The following is an 11,709-nucleotide window of genomic DNA, read 5'->3' as shown; positions in this document are numbered from 1 at the left end:
TCTCCTGGCTGACTCAGGAATCAGCCCTGGCGGTGCTCGGGGCTCTCTCCTGGCCGTGCACCCAGGAATCGGCCCTGGCGGTGCTCGGGGCTCTCTCCTGGCCGAGCACCCAGGAATCAGCCCTGGCGGTGCTCGGGGCTCTCTCCTGGCCGAGCACCCAGGAATCAGCCCTGGCGGTGCTCGGGGCTCTCTCCTGGCCGAGCACCCAGGAATCAGCCCTGGCAGTGCTCGGGGCTCTCTCCTGGCTGACTCAGGAATCAGCCCTGGCGGTGCTCGGGGCTCTCTCCTGGCTGACTCAGGAATCAGCCCTGGCGGTGCTCGGGGCTCTCTCCTGGCCGAGCACCCAGGAATCGGCCCTGGCGGTGCTCGGGGCTCTCTCCTGGCCGAGCACCCAGGAATCGGCCCTGGCGGTGCTCGGGGCTCTCTCCTGGCCGTGCACCCAGGAATCGGCCCTGGCGGTGCTCGGGGCTCTCTCCTGGCCGTGCACCCAGGAATCGGCCCTGGCGGTGCTCGGGGCTCTCTCCTGGCCGTGCACCCAGGAATCGGCCCTGGCGGTGCTCGGGGCTCTCTCCTGGCCGTGCACCCAGGAATCGGCCCTGGCGGTGCTCGGGGCTCTCTCCTGGCCGTGCACCCAGGAATCGGCCCTGTGGCGGTGCTCGGGGCTCTCTCCTGGCCGTGCACCCAGGAATCGGCCCTGGCGGTGCTCGGGGCTCTCTCCTGACTGACTCAGGAATCAACCCTGGCTGTGCTTGGGGCTCTTTCCTGGCCATGCACTCAGGAATCAGCCCTGGCGGCGCCCAGGGGGCCCGCTGGGACGCCCGGAGTCGATCTGGGTGGGTGAGCGCCCTCCCCGCTGTGCGGCCGCCCCAAGGAGGGCTGTTCGTATTAAACATGTAGAACAGGATGTATGGATCTAGCCTGGGTCGAGTTTGAAGATGTTCAAGAGTATGGAAAAAGCATTCTTTGGCCCGAAGTCTCGTTCGCAGCTGACCTGGGCTGGAGCGGGGGCACAGATCCCCCAGTGCAGCTCAGAGACAGGAGCAAACCCTCAGCACCTGCTGGGGTGGGGTGGGGGGAAGATGAAAATAAAAACACCCTGTCTCTGTGGCAGGGCATTCATTCCCCCTTGTTCTCTTGACAATTTTTCTAGATAGTTACTTTTGTAAGATTTGCTCTTCACGGGCAGCAGGCAGTTCTGCGGTTGCGCGTGTCTCTGCTTTCTCTTCCCTTTTCTCCCGCACCAGCTCTAATCCCAACTGGACTACCTAATGGCAGCTTTTCTCCAGGCCAGAAGTAACTTTCACGGCACTGCTGAGAGCTGGGGGGCTAGCTCAAAGTTCTGGCGCACATGCTTTGCATGCTGGACGCTTCGGTTTAATCCCTGACACTACGTGCTGCCCTGAGCACCTTACGGTACGCCCCAACACCAAAACAGTTTGAGCTTTTGGAATGGCAATGGCGTAGAGCCCCACCGGAAGTCATCCCTGAGTGCAGAACCAGGAGTAAGCCCTGAGCATGATTGGCTGTGGCTCCCCCGGCCCCCAAATAAATATATCAATGGCACTGGTTTCTCAGTCATTTCTTTTTTCTTTGCTTTTTTGGCTTTTTGAATCACACCCAGCAATGCTCAGGGGTTACTTACTCCTGGCTCTGCACTCAGGAATTACTCCTGGCAGTTCTTGGGGGACCATATGGGATGCTGGGGAGGCAAGGCAAACGCCCTCCCTGCTATACTATCACTCTGGCCCCTCGCGGTCATTTCTATGAATTGAAATTCTGCAAGAACAGATAGTACTGGGGTCATACCGCTGCTTGCATGAGACCAAGAAAGTAGCTCCTGGCATCCCTAGGTGCTCACAATCTACTCATTATCCAGCAAGACCCTTTAAAACTTAACCCAGTGGGCTGGAGCCATCCAGTGGATAGGATGCTTGCTTTACACACAGCCTACCTGGGTTTGATCCCCAGCATCCCATTTGGTCCCTGTGCACCACTAGGAGTAATTCCTGAGCGCAGAGCCAGGAGAACCCCTGAGCATAGCTGGGCTGATATATATATCAAAAAACAAACAACAACAAAACAAAAACCTCAACCTGAGGTATTTCCCTCTGCGTCCCCACACCCCACACTTGTAAGAGTGTAGAGACTAGTTTTTTTTTGTTTCTTTTTGTTTAAACATGTCACTGCAACCCCAGCAAGCTCTTATCTTCCTTTACCTTTTACTTTATTTTAAAGAAATCACTGTTACAAAGATACACAGGTACAAAGCTTTCACGGTGTTTCAGTCATACAAAATCCCAACCTATCTCTCCACCAGTGTACATTTCCCATGATCAATGTCCCCAGTATCCCTCCCACCACCCCACTTTATCTTCTTAGATAAATACTTGCTTTAAACAAATAAATAATATAAAAATAAACTCTAAACCTGATAGTATTCTGTAGAATAACATTGCCACAGGGAGTTTAGGTTTAGTGGGTTACACCCATCACAATGCTGGAGTCACTCCCATTCCTCTGTTTATCTGTAAACTCTTCTCTGTGCTCTCCTCCCCAGCCAGTTAATCACCTTTTCTCCCTAATCAGATTCTGTTAGATTGTAAGATCAGATCCTTCTAAGGACACTGAACTTGTATTGTAAGTTATGTCCTTTGCATAGTTTACCTTAAAGCAATGTCCTTTCTGTATGGGCACAGGAAAACAATTATTATGTTTTGTAACTTGGGAGATAATTGACTCTGAATAATATTTACTCCTGGGCATCTGCTTTCTTGACTCAGTTGCCCTTAGTTCCTAGCACCCCCAAAGCAGGGTCCCGATGAGGGACTGAACGGACCCAGGGCAAGCTGTGCGCTACCCTGCATCGAAATGGGCCAGGCCAAAGTGCCACGATACTCAACTATAAGTTGAGGGCATGATCATGGACAAATTCTGTCATGATCCAAAAGTAAAAGTAACGATGAGACTAGGACCCTGCTGGGCTAGGAAGACTAACCTGGCCTGAGGATGACTGATATATATATATATATATATATATATATATATATATATGAATATATAGTGAGGTGTCCTCAGGAAGAACCAAACTGTAAGTTTATCTCTTACTGTGCTCATACAGAATGACATTGCTAGAAATATTGGCGTTAGATTTACTATTTAAGTAGATTACTAGCTGAGGAAAGAATACACCCTTGTTGGGATCCCACCCTTGAGCAGATCTCCTAGTAATCTGGAATAAATCTCTTTAGATATGATTTAATCCTTGAGTTAATCTCCTCGAGGAGTGGTCTTACCTCTCTTTGCTGATTTGTTAATGTTCAAACCACCTTTGTGTCACCACCCTACGTGATTGCTATAAAAACTAAGACTGTAAACTCGAAGAGGCCTGGGCTCGAGAGAGCAGAGACTGAGGCTCAGGCTGAGGCATAGGCTCGGGCTCGGGAGCTTGGGCTCCAGAGGGCAGAGTCAGAGGTGAGAGTGAAGATTGGAATAAACAATTGATACCGACCAGCCTGGCCCTTGTTTTGTTCCTTCGCCTGCCCATCACCATCACCTCCCTGGGGTGGGGGAAGTGGCTCGAGACTACCGAACGTGGGCAGCGGGAGAGATAGAGCGCCGCTGGACCTACTGAAAACACACAGTATTCCTTCTCTGCTCACATCCTACAAGGACTCACATCTAAGTAAAACCCAGTATTGTGTGTGTGTGTGAAGTAAGATAGTTTTATTGAACAAAACTCTCTCAGAAAGACATGAGGTGGGACTGAAGCAACAGTACAGCAGGATAGGCATTTGCCTTGCATGTGGTCAACCTGAGTTCAATCCCTGGAATACCATATGGACCCCTGTGCACTGCCAGGAGTGATTCCTGAGTGCAGAGCCAAGAGTAACCCCTAAGCATATCTGGGTGTGGCCTCAAAACAAAACAAAGAAAATCATTTGATTGATGAGGCCAGAGGATAGTACAGCAGGTAGAGAGCATTTGCCTTAGACGTGACCAACCTGGGTTTGATCCCCCAGGCACCCATGTGGTCCCCTGAGCCCACCAGGAATGATTCCTGAGTGCAGAGTCCCCCCTCCAAAAAATAAGTCATGCAGGCAAAGAGAGGAAATGTTTTTTTTTTTCTTTTTCTTTTTGGGTCACACCCGGCGATGCACAGGGATTACTTCTGGCTCTGCACTCAGGAATTACTCCTGGTGGTGCTTGGGGACCATATGGGATGCTGGGCCTCAAACCCAGGTTAGCTGCATGCAAGGCAAATGCACTACCTGCTGTGCTATTGCTCCAGTCTCAGGAAGTAAGTGTTTAAGAGAGAACACGGACCTTTTCAGACGTGTAAATAAGGCACACAGGGCAACTACTTGCATGGTGAGGCCCTGAATCTGCTCCCCAGAGCCACTCCACCTCACTAAGTGGGATCCCTGGCTTTGTCAGTGTAATTCCCTATGCCACAACCAAGCATGCACACTTCCCCCACCAGCACCAGCCAAGTATAACAACTAGAAAGGGAAGGGAAGAAAAAGAATAGGTTCTCAGGGTAGACACTGAATGGAAACACAACAAAGAATATGATAGCAGATATGACGCCTGGTGGTACACTGTCCACACAGTCCATGAAAAGGTAATGGACAGTGGGGCACGGGGTTGCCGATGGGGACAGGTGCGGGTTGCAATGGATGAAAAAGATGTTTAGGATACTGGAGAGAGAACACAGTGGAAGGCGCTCACCTCACACACAGCCCACCTTGGGATCTTGGCTCTGGAAGGCATGAAGACATGCCAAGCACACAGAACAGAGGTTAGCACACACATATGAAGGGCTCAGAAGGATTTGCCTGGTGATTGACAGCTCTGGAATATGAGCAGAGACATGAGAAAGCCGCAGCACTGCCCTTTCTGTCTTCCAAGGGCTGCAGGTTCTAGATGGATAAATGTTTTAAAGGGTTCCGTCAGCATACAAGCCACAAACACTAGGCTTGGTGGGAGAGAGAACGCAAGGGATAGAGATGGCTAGTGTGGGTAGACCCTGAATTTGATCCCTGGCTGAGCCTGCCCTTCCCTATCACCTTGTATGTGGCCCTGATGACCCCAATACAGCCGAATAGGTATGGCCCTTGCCCCTTTCCCCAGCACTGCTGGGTGTGGTCCCTATAATAAAATACAAGGCCTGGAGAGATAATACGGTGGGAGGGACGCTTGCCTTGTACATGGTCAATCTATGTTCAGTTCCTGCATCCCTGGCACTCCGTACAGTACCCAGAGCACCGCCAGAAGTGATTCCCAAGTGCAGAGCCAGGAGTAACTTTGGAGCATTGCTGGATATGGTCCCCCAACCGAAACAAGGCTGGTATTCACCAGTGATGTCAGACTACTGAGTAAGTGCTCTTGGGGCCAGGGATAGTATAGCGGGGAGGGTGTTTGCCTTGCACTTGGCTGGGTTCGATCCTCAGCATCCCATGTGAGCACCACCAGGAGAACAGATTCTTGAGAGCAGAATCAAGAATAAGCTCGGAGTATCATCGGACGTGGCCCCCCAAACAAAAACTAACCGAAAGAAAAATGCACTGATTCCACACACAGTGAACCCATCCTAGTCTTACGGCCTCTCTCTCTAGAATCACCCGGGAGCTTTGAGGCACTTTGGAGGTTGTGATAGAACCGACCCAAAGTGGGACTAGGCATAAGGGTTTAAATGAAGCCCCAGGTACTTCCAATGAGTCTGTGTTGAGCACTGCTCAAGGCAGTGTCAGTGAGAGAGTGCCACTGAGTGCTGTGGAGAGAGGTCTGGTGACTAAGGCATTGAATGATTAGCTGGAAAATCAGAAGGAACTAATGGTAAAATAAATTTGAATTGCAGCATATGTTTCTCTCTAAATGGAAAGCCTTACTTGTTTTTCCTACTATGTACAAATGGGGAGTTTACAGTTTTTTGATGTTTGGGAAGAAAAAATCTGGAGGAAAAAGCTGCTCAATTGCAATCCAATTTTCAGCACTTTTTTTTCTGTGGCCCAGCCAGCTGCCTATTCCATTCATTACTGAGAAGTTTAAAGATATTTCTGCTTGGGTACAGTTAATGGAGACCACGTTGATAGCGATAATTTCCTTTGTCCTGCCTTACAGCTGGCTTCACACTTAACACAACTGACATATTTCCTACTGTTTCCTTGGCTGATGGGCCAGAGATGTGGTTCAGTGGTAGCCACATTGCACATTTCTTGCATGTGTGAGACCCTGGGTTTGATGATCTCCAGCATCACACACACACACACACACACACACACTTTTTTTTTTTTTAAAAGAGGTTGGAGAAAGAATACAGGTGTTAAGATGCAGGCCTGGCACACAGTTGATCAGTTCAATCCCTGGCACTACAAGGTGACTTGGCCACCACTGGGTGATGATCCTGGAAGTCCCTGAGCACTGTAGAGGCCTCCCAGGTATTCCCCAGTAGTGCAGGCCCCATGGAGCACTGCATCCTTGAGCACTCGCATTGAAGCATTGGCCTGGTTAGCTGAGAATTGTGAACCTCCACCACCCCTCTCCCCGCCCCAACTACACAAAGAATTTTTTTAACAGTGGATATGCTGTGGAGGGATGGGTACTCAATCATTGTATGACTGAAACCCAAGCACAAAAATTTGTAAGTCTACAACTGTACATCATGGTGTTTCACTAATAAAAATAAATAAATAAATGAATAAATAAATAGTGGATATGCTTGCCTAACCCTGGTCCAATCCCTGGTCCATGCCCTCATACCTTATCAGGTGTAGCCCTAGATGCTCCCAGCACCTCCAGGTGTGGCCCTGGGCCCACCCCTCCCTCCCACAGCTGGGATGAACCTGGTAGTTCCTGACAATGCAAAGCCCAAACAGCACCACATCATCACACTGGAGCTGTGGCCCCATTGGATGAGAACCATTGGGATTAACCCCTAGGGTACTGAGTACCAGCTGGGAGACCTTCCTCCGCAAAAGAAAAAAAAAAGTGGAACTAAGGGTTAAAAATTGGGGAAAAGAGGGACTGGATAGTACAGGGGGTTGCTTGCTTTGCATGTGGCTCGATATGGTTCCCTACGTGGTCCCATGAGTCCTGCCCCAATATCCCTGAGCAGAGCCGGGAGTGAGCCCTGAGCACTGCCTGGTGTGGCAGAAAAACAAATAAAATTTTAAAAACCGAAGTAAGTGCTGGGGTGATAGTTCAAAAATTGTGGCAGCCTGCATTTGACCCGATACCACATGGTCTCCAAGAATCAAGAAGGAGCCCCAAGAATCAAGTCATAGGTAAATCTCTGTACCCCCCAAGTTGGTGATATCAAAACAGACATGAAAGCAGGTTTGCGGGGGTCAGAAAATGCCAACTCCCATTCTATTCCAGATAATTACTTCCTTGTGGCAGGGAGCATAGCTTTTTTCTGCATGACCCCAATATCTGGCAAGGCGTACTTCCTGAGGAAAACCTCTGTAAAGAGTCTGTAGACTATGATTTTGTAGACGTGTGAAGAATTTTCAGTTTCTAAAGGGCTTTTGGGAGCACCTCACTGAATCTTCAACAACTCTGAGCCAAGTTGGAAGTTGTTCTTCCCACTTTCCAGGCTCAGAGTCTGGAGAATCCCTGGGAAGTCACGCTATGACGGTAAGAGGTAGATCTGTGGGGCAGAGAGGTTATACAGGAGCGAGGTGCTTGCCTTGCATGTGGACAATATGGGTTTGATCCCTGGCACCATATACGGTTCCCAGAGCACTGCCAGAAGTGATCCTCCAGCACAGAATCGGAAGTAGGCCCTAAGCTCAGCTGGCTGTGACCCAAAAATGCAAACAACAACAACAAAGTAGATCTGGGACCACCCAAGTATCCCCAACTGAACCTCCCCCCTACAAAACAACCAAAGAATGTTGTTTCTGCCTTTGGAGGAGAGTCAAATGAACAAGCTATTTCTTTTTTGACACTATCTCAGGAGAAAAAGACTTTATTATTGTTCAAACAATGTAACACTTTATACACACAGGGGAACTTTGCTCTGACATTGATGTAAATTCCCTTTGCAATCAGATTGTTTAGAATCTAAACCTTTTCAACACTCTCAACATTTCCTTAGTAATGTCATGTTTCCAGTGCCAGAGAGATAGTAAGAAGCTTTCCTGCACACAGCTGACCCCCGCTCGACCCCCCCGGCACTGATATGTTCTCCTGAGCACTGCCAGGAGTGATCCCTGAGCGCAGAGCCAGGAGTAAGCCCTGAGCACCGCCGGGTGTGGCCCAACCTGCCCATCCCCACCCAGAATGATGTCTCCAGCTCTGTCCCTTGGCGCTGCCTAGAGAAGTGGGCCTGAAGCCTAGCCCTATAGAGGGCCCAGGCATTCAGGCCTGGTCAGGACAAAAGTGAAACAGGCCTGAGAGACAACTCAAAGGGCTGCAGCACACGTGCTTCGCATGTGGGAGACCTGGTTTGATCTCCAGAACTGTCTGTTTCCCCAGAGCACCAAGCTGGGAGTAACCCCTGAACACTGTCAGAGAGTGACCCCCAAACAAAAGCAAGCGAAGTGGATGGGGTTAGAGCCCTTGGTCACTAGGTACAGAGAAATCAAATGTCCTTGCAGTGGACACTGGGCTTTGGGACGCTGCTCAAAAACAGGCTGGAGGCGGAGGGCTGGGGCATGTCCTCCAAGGGCCCAAGGTCCAGGGGAAGGCGGCCAGGGCTCCTTCCATCCACACCGCCCACATCCACACAGGACTTTAAAGCAATCAAGTTTCATTTGCATATTTTTGTTACATGAACATATAAATCTTGCACATACATAAAAAAAGAAAAAAAACAATGCCTTTACATTTCTAAGTACAAAACTTAACAGAAGGAGACCAGACCCAGGTGTTGGGCGTCAGAGCACGCGGGCCTGGGTGGGGGCAGCACTGCATGGTTCTCACTGGACCACGTGCTGGTCACAGCTCAGGCCCTGGGGCACCAGGATAGTGTCCTGGAAACCTCTACAACCCTCAGACCAGAGAGCCAGCTGATTCAGAAATAGAACAAACTCACTGCTTAAATACCTTTATTATTTTTTAAAAATTATTTGGACATTGATAGCTCTGCAAAATACTTTTCCCATCCCAAACCCTCAAACCCTTTCCACATGTCCTCCCTAAACAAACAAAATATTTATACTTTGTGCCCATTCGAATCTAATTTTTAAAAACATAGAAGATTCAAAATCAAATATTTCTCTTTCCCAGAACTCGTTAGTAATTTTAAACCACAATGCAACATATTTAATGGTATATTTAAAAAAAAAATTAGCTTATCAGACTATTTTATGAGGAAGGAAAAAAAAATCAGTTCAAGGCCTTAGAGAGAATAGAAATTCCCTGTTTCTGAAAGCAAAAGACATTGAAAAGCCCCTTTGCTCCCCTGGAGTTTGATTCCAACAAGACCAACAGAACCAGCACACAGATGGAAGATCCTCTGAGTCTAGCGACTACTGGGCTGTGGCTGAGCCGCTGGAGAGGAGACAGGGAGTGAGGGAGTGCACTCTAGCACAGAGCACTCCAGCACGGAGGAGACGAGGCTTCGAGTGCAGGATGGCGGCTCCCAGCAGGCGGGAAGCACAGCCACGTCCCTCAGACCCCCTCTCAGCACGCTGGTTTCGGGTGGAGGAAGACAGTGAAGACGTCTGTCATCTGCACTCATTTCCTAACCATGAATGCAAGAGTCAACCGAGAATATTGCACATAGTACCAAGAGGCATGTAAACCACTGAGAAGGTTCAGGAAAGAGTAACTGCAGACAGAGATGATCCCCGAAGTTCCTTCGGGAAATGAAAGAGCAGGATCCTTTGGGAGTCACTAAGAGGAGGTGGAAAATCACCCTTCCCTGTCCTCAGTGGACAGGCTGTTCCCACGAGCAACACCCCAGATGTGTCCAAAAGGTCGAGCCAGGGGCCCACTCTTCACTGTCTCCAACACAACTGCTAAAAAGGGGGAAGAAATCCTCCAACAGAGCCGGCCTCTCTGATGAGGTGATCCCTCAGGATGTCTGCAAACATCTTCCCCTGCTCACGCACCCCGCGGCATGTGAGTGGAGCCTGTGAGAGTAGCTCCAGGAGTCCGCAAGAGGCAGACCTCCCCAGCAGCACGAAGAAGAACTGAGTTGGAATCAAAGAGCACAGGCCACCTGGAGGGAGGAACCTGGGGGGTTGGAGAGCTCCCGGGGTCAGGCGTATCCTCGCATACGGAGACAGCACACGGCCTCCCGAGCGCCACCAGGACCCATCCCTAAATGTGGAGCTGAGAGTAGCCCCTGAGTACCACCAGGCGTGACCCCCTCTTCCACCCCCCAAGAGAGGAAAAAGAAAAAGCAGCCCTAATCCACACTCTGATGTGACACCGTCGGCCTGAGCAAAGCTCAGGAGCGGCATCTCCCTGTGAGTAAGCGGTGAGCCGGGTTCCACCTGAGCTGGCCATTCTAGTGCCTTTGAGTAGTAAAATCGAAAAAATGATTTCTGACTCATCTCTGGGAAAGGACACGAATCACTCTTCTACTTAAGTTTCTGGAGCAGTTTTTTTTAGGGGCCCAAGGCTCTGGTCTTTTGCAGAGGTGAGACCTCTGTGCAAAGCCTCAGGACAATTCACCGTAGATGTCTGATGACCACCTTCCCCAATACTTCTCCTTTGTCCCCCTGACATTCAAGCTCAGTAACATACAGTACATATGCCATTAAAAGGAGAATCCTATTTTCAGAATAAAAAACAAAACAAAACAAAAACCTCCCACTGCACAGCTAGAGAGGAGGGCTTTGTGTTTTCTTATTACTGCCCATGGAGAAGCAATGTTCAGTTCCTTTAGCTCCTGTGGATCATAATGCTCTCGCTTTTAAAGCTTTCCTCTTTGTATTCTGAGTAAGTCTAGAAACCACCAACAATGCCACAATACCATTCCCTCCAAAAGCCCTGCTCGACTCTCCAGGTCTATGGGCTACAATGGATGCCAACCCAAGATTTTTAAACATTTGAAAACCAAACCAACACACACACACACACACACACACACACACACACACACACACTTTGGCACGTGAGCCTCGAGTTACTTGAGTGCATTCATGTTCCCACCCAACCCCTCCCCACATTTCCGCTTCACTTTTTTTCGAACAAGGGCCCCTTCTGCCCTGTGGAGAAGGTGGCCACGAAGCACTGCTGTTTTGAGTAGCAAAAGGAGGTACAAATGCTAAACTGGCCCCAAAAAGAATTCTCCTGTTTAGCACTATTAATTTATGCAATGCTGAAAAACTTTTGTACCAGGATGACTTGTTTCAAACTGCTGGTTGATTAAATATACATTTACATATAGATATAAGGTATAAAAATTACTAAGTCAACATTTGCTGTTTTCAATGTGAAAACGTTAAAATGTAATTCTGAATAATTGTGCATTTGCCATAGGGTCCTCGTTAAAGGGACCATAAAAATAATTTTGTAATAAAAAAACCTCTTTTTCTTTTAAAGTTTAGTATTGCCCTCAAGTTCAAAAGTTTAGAGCAAACGTGCTGAGTGAGCAGGACTGGACACTTCCACCAGGGACCTGGAAGCCTCGAGTGTGGTGATCCCTGTTGGCAGGCCCCGGAAACCTGCAGGCATGGACCAGCTCAGTGTTATTGCAGGGCAGGGAAGGACCAGCTGACCCACGGCAGTCAGCCTCCGCCTCACGGGTCTCAG

Source organism: Sorex fumeus, unplaced genomic scaffold (genome assembly GCF_029834395.1).
Source record: "Sorex fumeus unplaced genomic scaffold, SorFum_2.1 ptg000122l, whole genome shotgun sequence".
Classification (NCBI taxonomy): domain Eukaryota; kingdom Metazoa; phylum Chordata; class Mammalia; order Eulipotyphla; family Soricidae; genus Sorex; species Sorex fumeus.
This window is presented reverse-complemented; position numbering follows the sequence as displayed.